Below are 10,650 nucleotides of genomic sequence, written 5' to 3' on the forward strand. Positions count from 1 at the left end.
AGGATTAGGAATGAAATAAATCAATTTTACCAACTAGCTGGTGAATCATTTTGGAAGTACTTTGATCGTTTCAAGAATCTTTTGACCCAATGCCCACACCATGGAATAGAAACTTGGAGACTATGCCAGATCATCTATGAGGGGTTAGATTCAAACTCAAGAATCATGCTAGAGTCCATGTGCCAAGACCAATTTATGGACAAAGAAACTACTGAAGCTTGGCAATTCTTAAAAGACCTAGCCGAGAAAAATTTACAGTGGGAAACAATTAGGGAACCTGATAAAGCTACACCTTCAAGAGGAGGAATACATCAAATTCAACCAACCCTAGCATCAGAGGCCAAGATTGCAACCTTAACACGTAGATTGGAAGCCTTAGAATTATAGAGACCAGCCAATGTAAATCAAATATCTGCACCCATGTGTAAAGGGTGCAATGCACCAGACCATGTCTTAGAAGAATGTTCCTACTCGAATGAGTGTGCATAGGTGAATGCCACCTATCAAGGACCATTGAACAATCCTTATGCACCCACATATAACCCAGGTTGGAGGAATCACCCGAATTTCTCATGGTCCCAGAATCCTAATGTAGGCAATCCAAATTTCAATCAGCAAAATCTAAGGTCCAACCCAGTGATGAACAACCCGCCAGGCTTCTATGATAATGACAAAAAAATTACCTCTTTAGAGAAAAGCCTAGAAGCCATGATGAAGACACATACCAGCTTTATGCAAACCACGGGTCAATTCATAAATAATAACACCCAAGCTATAGCCCGTCTGGAAATGTAAGTAAGTCAGCTGGCTTTGACCATTAATGAACGAGAACATGGTAGGTTACCTAGCCAACCTGAGCCAAATCCTAGGAACCAAAATGGTCCACGACCCCAACAAGGAAATCAAGTTAATGGTGTAAATGCCATTCATACCTTAAGATCGAAAAAATAAATAGACAATAAGGTAGTTGTACTTGATGATATAGAGGACTCATCTGCTGAGTCACCTTCTAAAACTACTACCTTTCAACCTCAAGCACCAGAAACTGAAAATTCACCTAGTCCAGTACTTAAAAGTCCTAGAGCTCCTTTTCTAAACAGACTAAAATCCAATAAATCTGAACATTTAGACAAAATTTTAGAGGTATTTAAACAAGTCCAAGTTAATATTCCTCTTTTAGATATAATCCATCAGGTTCCAACTTATGCCAAATTTTTAAAAGATCTTTGCACTAGGAAAAGGACCACTAATGTACCAAAGAAAGTATTTTTGGCTGCAAGTGTCAGTTCATACCTATCTAGCCATGTGCCAATTAAATATAAGGACCCTGGAGCTCCAACAATTTCTTGTATTATTGGAGAAACCAATATAAAAAAGGCCTTGCTAGATCTAGGATCTAGTGTGAATATCCTTCCATATTCGATGTATGAGCAACTAGGATTAGAAAAACTTCAACCTACTGGGATCACATTACAGTTAGCCGATAGATCTCTCAGGATCCCTAAGGGAATGGTCGAGGATGTTCTGATAAAGGTTAAAAATTTTATTTTCCCTGTAGATTTTATTGTTTTAGAGACTGAGCCAGTTGCGAATCCTAAAGGACATATACCTGTCATTTTAGGAAGACCATTCTTAGCTACGGCCAATGCTGAAATCAATTGTCGAAATGGTCTAATGAAGTTATCCTTTGGGAATATGACCATTGAGCTTAATGTTTTTAACTTAGAATAGGAATCCTCTTCTCATGATGATGTCAATGTAGTCCAAGATGGTATTTATGAATCCATTGACATTAGTGATGATGAAGTCGACCTAGAGTCTAACCCCTGGTTAATCCATGAGTCTGAGGATGTCAATGAAATACTTAAAGAAAATCAGATTAATCAGGAATCGACACTTCCTACTGAACCAATCATTGAGATGGTGAAATCATCACCTAAACCATCGATAGAGGAAGCACCCATTTTAGAACTGAAACCCCTCCTAGAACATCTCAAGTATGCATATCTAGGACCCAAAGAAACTTTGCCTGTAATTATTGCATCAGACCTAGATCCCAAGCAAGAGGAGGAGTTGGTGTCAGTTCTAAAAGCAAATCAAGAAGCAATAGGTTGGACCATAGCAGATATCAAAGGAATAAGCCCTTCTATAGTTCAACATAGAATATACTTAGAGGAAGAGGCTAAACCAACAAGAGAAGCCCAAAGAAGGCTTAATCCAGCTATGAAGGATGTAGTTAAAAAGGAGATTCTGAAACTCCTAGATAGTAGAATAATTTATCCTATTTCTGATAGCTCTTGGGTAAGCCCAGTTCAAGTAGTACCCAAGAAATCTGGGGTAACAGTGGTCCAAAATGATGTAAACGAACTTATCCCAACTAGGACCCAAACGGGATGGAGAGTCTGTATAGACTATAGAAAGTTGAATGCTGCGACAAGGAAAGATCACTTTTCTTTGCCATTTATTGATCAAATGTTGGAAAGACTAGCCGGACAAGAGTTTTACTGTTTTCTTGATGGATACTCCGGTTACAACCAGATCCCCATAGCCGCTGAATATCAAGAAAAGACTACATTCACCTGTCCATTTGATACTTTTGCCTATAGATGAATGCCCTTTGGACTATGTAATGCACCGGCAACCTTCCAGAGATGCATGATCAGCATGTTTTCAGATATGATAGAACGATTTCTAAAAATTTTTATAGATGACTTTTCTGTTTTTGGCCTAACCTTCTCCGAGTGTCTGAATCACCTGCAATTAGTTCTAGAACGATGTAAGGAGAAGCACTTAGTTCTCAACTGAGAAAAATGTCAGTTTATGATCAAACAGGGAATAGTTCTTGGCCATGTCATTTCTAAAAAGGAAATTGAAGTAGACAAGGCCAAAATAGATCTAATTATAAGTCTTCCACCACCTAAATCTGTGAAAAAAATACGTTCATTTTTAGATCATGCTGGATTCTATAGAAGGTTTATTGCCAACTTTAGCAAAGTAGCACGTCCACTGACTAATCTTTTGGCAAAGGATACCAAATTTGAATTTACTCATGAGTGCTTGGAATCTTTTGAATTTCTAAAAAAAGCACTTGTATCAGCTCCAATCATTCATCCTCCTGTCTGGTCTGAACCATTTGAATTAATGTGTGATGCGTCCGATCATATTGTGGGCGCAATCTTAGGTCAACGGATAAATAAGCTGCCTAGAGTGATATATTATGCAAGTAAAACCTTAAATGATGCACAGTTTAGCTACACCACAACTGAGAAGGAGTTCCTTGCCGTTGTCTTTGCTTTAGAGAAATTTAGATCTTATTTGGTTGGGACCCACACCATTGTTTACACCGATCACTCAGCCATTAGACATCTCTTAGCAAAGAAGGATGCCAAGGCACGCTTAATCAGATGAATTTTGCTCCTTCAAGAATTTGACCTAGAAATTAGGGACAAGAAAGGCACTGAGAATGTTGTAGCAGATCATTTATCCCGAATTCCAGTCGCACCATCTAGTGAACCACCCATCAATGAATCTTTCCCAGATGAGCAACTCATGTCTGTGTCTACTGAACCTTGGTTTGCTGATATTGTAAATTATTTAGCCATAGGTAAGATACCTTCTCATTGGACTAAGCAGGATAAATATAAATTCTTTGCCCAAGTGAAGTATTTCATTTGGGATGATCCTTATCTTTTTAAACAATGTCCTGATCAAATTATTAGAAGGTGTATCCCAGATAATGAAGTCATGAATATTTTATCTTTTTGTCATGATCAAGCATGTGGGGGTCACTTTGCGTCTAAAAAAACTGCTGCTAAAGTTCTCCAATGTGGTTTTTATTGGCCCAATTTATTTAAGGATGCTCATGAATATTGTAAAAGTTGTGCTCAATGTCAGAAAATGGGTCGAATCACCAAGCGACACATGATGCCACTCAACCCAATCTTGGTAGTTGAAGTTTTTGATGTTTGGGGGATCGATTTCATGGGACCATTTCCAAATTCTTTTGGAAATGAATATATTCTAGTAGCAGTTGATTATGTTTCAAAATGGATAGAAGCAATTGCATGTAGAACATCCGATAGCAAAATGGTCATTAAGTTTCTTAAAGAAAATATTCTCTCCCGTTTCAGTATTCCTAGGGCAATCATTAGTGATCGGGGAACCCATTTTTGTAACCGACCTTTTGCAACATTGATGAAAAAGTATAATGTCACCCACAAATTGGCCACATCATATCATCCTCAAACTAGTTGGCAAGTTAAAGTGTCAAACCGATAAATCAAATAGATCTTGGAAAAAACTGTTAGTGCCAATAGAAAGGATTGGTCTTTGAAATTAATTGATGCACTTTGGACATACCGAACTGCTTTCAAGACCAATCTAGGAATGTCTCCTTATAGGATTGTGTTTGGTAAACCATGTCACTTGCCTATTGAGATAGAACACAAAGCTATGTGGGCCATCAAACAACTAAATACAAATTTGAACGATGCTGGAAACCATAGGAAGCTTCAGTTGAATGAATTAGAAGAACTTAGAAATGAAGCCTATGAAAATGCAAGGATATACAAGGAACGAACCAAAGTATTTCATGATCAATCAATTATGAGAAAAACTTTCAATATCGGACAAAAGGTGCTCTTATATAACTCTAGATTACATCTGTTTTCAGAAAAGCTTAGGTCTAGATGGACATGACCATTTTTAGTAAAGGAAGTCTTTTCACACAGAGCTGTTGAGGTAGAAAACCCAAGTAATGGTGTTATCTTTAAAGTTAATGGTCAACGATTAAAACCATTCTTGGAATTACCTATCGAGACTGTTGAAGATGCCATGGTTCTTTATGAACCAACTTATTCTGATTAAATTACTTCGAGGTTTGGTCTGGCTGAAGACATAAAACTTAGCACTTCTGGGAGGCAACCCAGCTTATTTAATTTCTAATATTTTTTTTATTTTCAGTTTGCTTAAGACAAATAAATTAGATAAACTCCATTGGGGACAATGTCGGTCAAGTTGGAGGGAGAGCTTGAACAAAATCAGGTGTTATCATTTCTTTTTCCTTCCACTATGAGTTATTTCTTGCATTTAATATATTAAAATTTTTTTTTTTGAAATAAATTAATCTAGAAAAGAAATAAGAGTAAGTTAGAAAGTATTTGCTAATAAATGTAGTGAGTCACGGAGAAGATTAGCTGGTTAGACTCTTGGTGGCCTAGGTCATTTAAAGACTATTAGCACTTCCAATTGCACATGCACACTAACAAGGTAAAGTAGGTGTTAATTGTAAGGCCAATTAAGGATTTGAGTATTATTTAAATTAGATAATTTTCTCTACACCCCAATTGAAGAAATTTGAATTTAAGAAAAGAGCTACCTGCCTGAAATAAAATGCAAAACACAGAGTAAATGTGGATTTTCCTAAGCCTAGTAACCGGGTCTCTTCACCTAAGTCAAGTGTTGAGATTCGCATCAAACGGTGGTGGGAAGGCCAGGATGCTCAGCAAAAAAAAAAAAAAAAAAACAGTGTGAAAGCTACCTTAGTTCTTTGTTTAATCTGGGGTGTATAGAAAATTAATCGAACTAAGTTATGAAAAATGATACAATTGGCCTGTACAAGTTAATACTGAAATTCTAAGTTAGTTATCACTCACACAAGTGCTATAAAACTTTAAGTGTACTCTAAGAAAGCTCCTAAGTAGACTGACTACCGATTCTAATTCGAAGCTCATTACTTAGTAATACTAGAAGACTTCTTGAATTTTGATCTTAAATTAATTTGCAAAAGAAGGATCTTTTTGGAATATGATCTTATTTTGGTACATTGCTAAGGGACTAGCAATGATTAAGTTGGAGGGTGTGATTTATGTCACAAATTGACATAAAAAGTATCAATTAATATCTAAATTATCTAACTTTATTAGAAAATTGATATTTGTTATTATATTTTGCAAAAAAAGAGATCATCAATAGAAAGAATAAGGAAAGAGGATTCCAACGGCATAAATATTATGCAAAACGGAGTTAAATTGATCCAGGAATTGAAGAATGAAGAAAGAAGACTCAATTGGGTCAAACCCGAGTCAAATCAGATCAAAATTGGTCAAAAATCAACTGATTTGGTGATCTGGTTAGCCGCCTGGTCCACAGCAATAGGTGCCTGGACCATGGACCCATCGACATACCATAAATCAGCCAATCAGCGAGTCTCGGCTCACCGCAACGCATCGCGAGCCCGATCCACGCGCGCGGTCCAGGGCTCATGAGGAGAGAGAAGAAGGTCCGAAGGGCAACCTGGTAACTTCACATCACTCGATGGTCCGATCTTCTCTGATCAAGATCCAACGCTCCACAATTTTACACCATCGGACGGCCACCATCGCAGTCGGTCAAGATCCAACCGTAATCAAGGCAATTACAAGAATCAATAAACACTAGGACAACACAGGATCCTTTTGCAGCGCGATCCAACGGACGACATCTTCCAGCACCTTGATCGGACGGTCTGCGATGCATCCGACCTGATCCCATCTCTGCAGTGCGATCCAACGACAGCGCTTCACCCAGATCGTGATCCGACTGCCCAGAATCTCTTCCGACTTGATTTATTAGATGAATTGGGTCCTTTAGATGAAGATCGAATGACTGAAACAATTTCTAAGGTTTCTTGATGGATTTAAGTACTTTTTGAGCAAGATTTGAGCCCCTAAACCCCCCTAACAGCCCTCTAAAACCTCTTAGTCCCACATCTAAAGTTTTGAAAACCTTATAACCCCCAAATGCCTATAAAAAGCTTCCAAAGGCCCTTGTTTTAATGATTCTTGCCTTCCGATCAAGCTTGTAACCCTAGATAGTGGGGTTTTTAGCTTTCTTCTCAAGCCTCGAGCTTTGAAGTTTTTGTAATAATTTTTTTTTTATAAAATCTTATTTTTATGCAATTTTATCTCTTTACATTATGCAATTTATTTTTCTTGCAATTAGGATAGTTTAATTTATGCAATTTAATTTTATGCAATTAGGTTAGTTTAAATTATGCAGTTTAAATTTATGCAATTAGGATAGTTTAATTTATAAAATTAGGGTAGTTTATTTTTCTGTATTTAAATTTTGCAAGTAGATTTAGATCATGTCTAGCTAAGCATCCCTTCTAGGGTTTGCGATGAAGCTAGATCATGAGTAGGGGTTTTACATAGGGTTCTTTCTTTTTCTTAGGATTTCTTTTTCTTCCTCTTTTGCCAAGAATTTTTGATGAACTACAGTTGGGTCAGAGTCCCTTCATAGTTCATGCTTGATTCAATGCATAGGAGGAGAAAACCCTAAGGGATCCTAGTTACTACTCCCCTGTAAAGAATCTTGATGGGTTATCGTTGGGCCTTAGTCCCTTCATAATCTATGCTTGGGAAAGACAAGAGGAGTAGTCGTTAGGATCAATAAGAAAAATTCTAGGTAGAATTCCCTAATCTAGATCTAGTGGATTCAAAAACCCTAGATCCTTAGTCTTATTGTCTTTAGCAAACAACTTTCGATTTTCGTTAAAGCTCGCTTGAGCATAGATTTGAAAATTATTTTTAAATCAAGTCTCTATGGGATCGACCCGTACTCGCTGGTTGTGCTACTCTGCACACTGTGTGCTTGCGGTTTTATTTACAAATTTTAAGATTTGCACATCAATACACTGATGAAAAAAGAATGTATAAGTGCAAACAATAATCATATGGGGTGGACAGAGATAATAATATAGGATAGATTTTCTATTTTATCTTAAAAATTTAACATTCATCCTATTACTGAAGTTGTCACTATTATGATTGTTGGGTATAAAATACCCCCCAACCGAAGTTCGTACCAGGAGTGACCCTCCCGGGACTTTGCTGACGTCCAACCTTGGGCGACATCTTTCCAAACCTCTCCGATGACCGAGCTTCCGCAATATTTCCAAGTTCTGTCGATGGATAAACTCCCACAGCTTCTTCCACAAGTATCGACCGGATTCCCCCAACGGACGAACTCCTGTCGCATCTCCCGGGCTTCTCCAGCGATAAGCTTCTTCGGTCGTCCATCAGGCTGCTCCAAGTGCTCTCTGGATTCTACTATCGGCCGACCTCCTACAAGGGTCAACCGCTCCTCGGACCTCTTCCAGATCTTTTCCAACAGGATTCGATTAACTCCAATCCGAATTTCTTCTAGAACTTCGTCAGTGGCCAAACTTTCCCAACAGTAGATCTCCACAACGGGCGGACTCCATCCAAGTTTCTACGGTGGTCGACCACCTTTTGGATTTTATCCGAGCTCCTACGGGAGCCAGACTTCAGTCCTGAGCTCCTATTGCAGGTAGACCTCATCCGAATTCTTACAAGGGTCGGGCTCCGAGCCCCCACCACAAGCGGTCTACTCCGAGCTTCTACTACAAGCGATCCACTCCGAGCTACCACTACAAGTGGTCTACTTTGAATTTCTACTATGAGCGGTCCACGTCGGATTTCTACTGTAAGCCTCCACCTAAGCTTTTATTGTGAACAAATTCCTTCCGAACTTCTATTGCAGGCAGGCTTCGGTCGAGCTTCCTCAACAAATGATCTCCATCTAGACTTCTACGGGAACCAGACTCCGATTGAACTTCTGTAGCAGACAGATTTCGGACGAACTCCTACGACACACGGGCTCCAGCAGCCGGACCCCTCCAGCGGGTGAACCTCTCCAGCGACATCCGACATCCACTGCTGGTCGATCTTCTATCGGATTCTGCATGAAACCGAACTTCATCCACAGAAAGCCCCTGACCGAGCTTCTACAGCAGATGACCTTCGCTCGTAGTACTACCGCCCAGGGCACCCAACGGTGGAAGGCTCGCCAGCAACATCTGAGCTCTTCTTAGACGGAGAGCTACCCCTCTCCACCAGACCCCCCAACCGAGCTTCGACCGACGGGCCTGGACTCCCTGGCAGACCATAGTAATGGCCATGACTCTGCTCCACTTCCTGTAACGGATCCCACGCAGCTCCATCATGCTCTGGCACATCATGACAACAGACATCACTCCACTCTTCACAACAGGCTCCACATGGCAGGCCACGACGATGGCCACGACTCCACTCCACTACTCTCCGTAACAAACTCCTCATGGCCCCGAACAGCCCACTACCAGGCGGTTACAGATGTCGCTGTCAATCTGTTACGCCCTCCGCCTATAAAAAGGGGACCCCCAGATACGTTATTCTCTAAGCTCTAATCTCTATCTCAAAACTCTGCTAAAATTTTTGATCGAGCACTCCATTCTTGTTGAGGCAGAGAACTGACTTGAGTGTCGGAGGGTCTTGCCGGAGCACTCCCAACTCTGATTTAGACTTCTTTTGCAGGTCCCGATGGCGATCGTGACTCCCTCGACTCCAGCTTCTCTGACGTCGGTGGATTTTTGTACCAACAGGATTGGCGCTAGAGGAAGGGGCCTGTGTCTTCGCAGTACCCTTGTTCTTAAAGGAGCGCTCAACGGGACCACCTCCGGTCATCTTCTCCAACATCTCCTCCTCCGGTTGCCTGCCTGATCTCCACCTGATGCCTCCCCGAAGGGCATCCATCAAGTGGTCAACGGCCTCTGCGGCCAGATCTTAGCAGGCTCCGCAAGCCCCAGCCTCATCTTTGGTTTCCCAGGCTCCTCTTCCTCCGACGATGGCAGTCAGCATGGAGCAGTTTGACCTGCTGGTTCAGCAGGTCAGAGGCCTCACTGAAGTAGTGCAGGCCATGCAGCAATCGCAGGCATCGGTGCGGCTGGAAAGAGCATCGTCGGAGTTCCAAAATCTGACGATCGAGCGGGCCACATAGGCCAGCTGCCCTATCTTTCCCAGAAAAGAAAAATAGAAGGCATAGAGTCCTCCATCCGATCATGATTCAACCCCCGGAGAGTCCCTGCCTCTGCTCCACGAGAAGACCCTCGAGGCCCGCAATCGAGAGGACCTCCTGGATCAGAGATTCCAGGAGATGAATCGATGAATCGAAGAGCTCCGCCATGCTCCCACTGCTTATGGTGAGGACATCTGTGCTGACCCTCCTTTCTCTCAAATGATCATGCAGGAACCAATCCCGCCGAACTTCAAGCTCCCCCAATTCGAGAGCTACGACGGGACCTCAGACCCGGTCGACCACCTGGAGGCATTCCGAACCATGATGCTGCTCCATGGCACGCCAGACGCCATCTTGTGTCGAGCTTTCCCGTCTACCTTGAAGGGAGCAGTAAGGAACTGGTACTCGACACTGAAGCCGGGTATAATTTTCTCCTTTAACCAGATGAGTCACCAGTTCGTGGCTCATTTCGTCAGCAGCCGGCATCCCCGACGAGGTTCGGAGTCCCTCATTAACATCAAGCAAAAGGAGGGAGAATCCATCCGAGCTTACGTCAACCGCTTCAACGCCGCCACCTTGAAGGTCCAGAACCTAGACCAATCGGTTGCAATGGCCGCCTTAAAGAGCGGCCTTCAAAAGAATGACCTCCTCTTCTCCCTAGAAAAGAAGTATCCTAGAGACTTTGCTGATCTGCTGGCTCAGGCCGAAGGATATGCCCGAGTGGAGGAAGCCTTCAAGCTGAAGGATGAGGAGGTCATGAAGGAGCGGCAGGCGGGCGACTCCAGCAGGCCCGCAGCTGAAAGAGGGCCGAGT

General features: G+C 41.6%; 1 non-coding gene across 1 annotated transcript; it reads right to left on the minus strand.

The window, feature by feature from the left end:
- On the minus strand, positions 1-107 carry LOC140853501 (small nucleolar RNA R71). The gene has a single exon (XR_012136571.1). It is a non-coding gene; the product is annotated as a small nucleolar RNA R71 (small nucleolar RNA).
- Between the last annotated feature and the right edge of the window lie 10,543 nt (positions 108-10,650).

The sequence above is a fragment of the Elaeis guineensis genome, chromosome 13, assembly GCF_000442705.2.
Source record: "Elaeis guineensis isolate ETL-2024a chromosome 13, EG11, whole genome shotgun sequence".
In the NCBI taxonomy this organism is placed as follows: Eukaryota; Viridiplantae; Streptophyta; class Magnoliopsida; order Arecales; family Arecaceae; genus Elaeis; species Elaeis guineensis.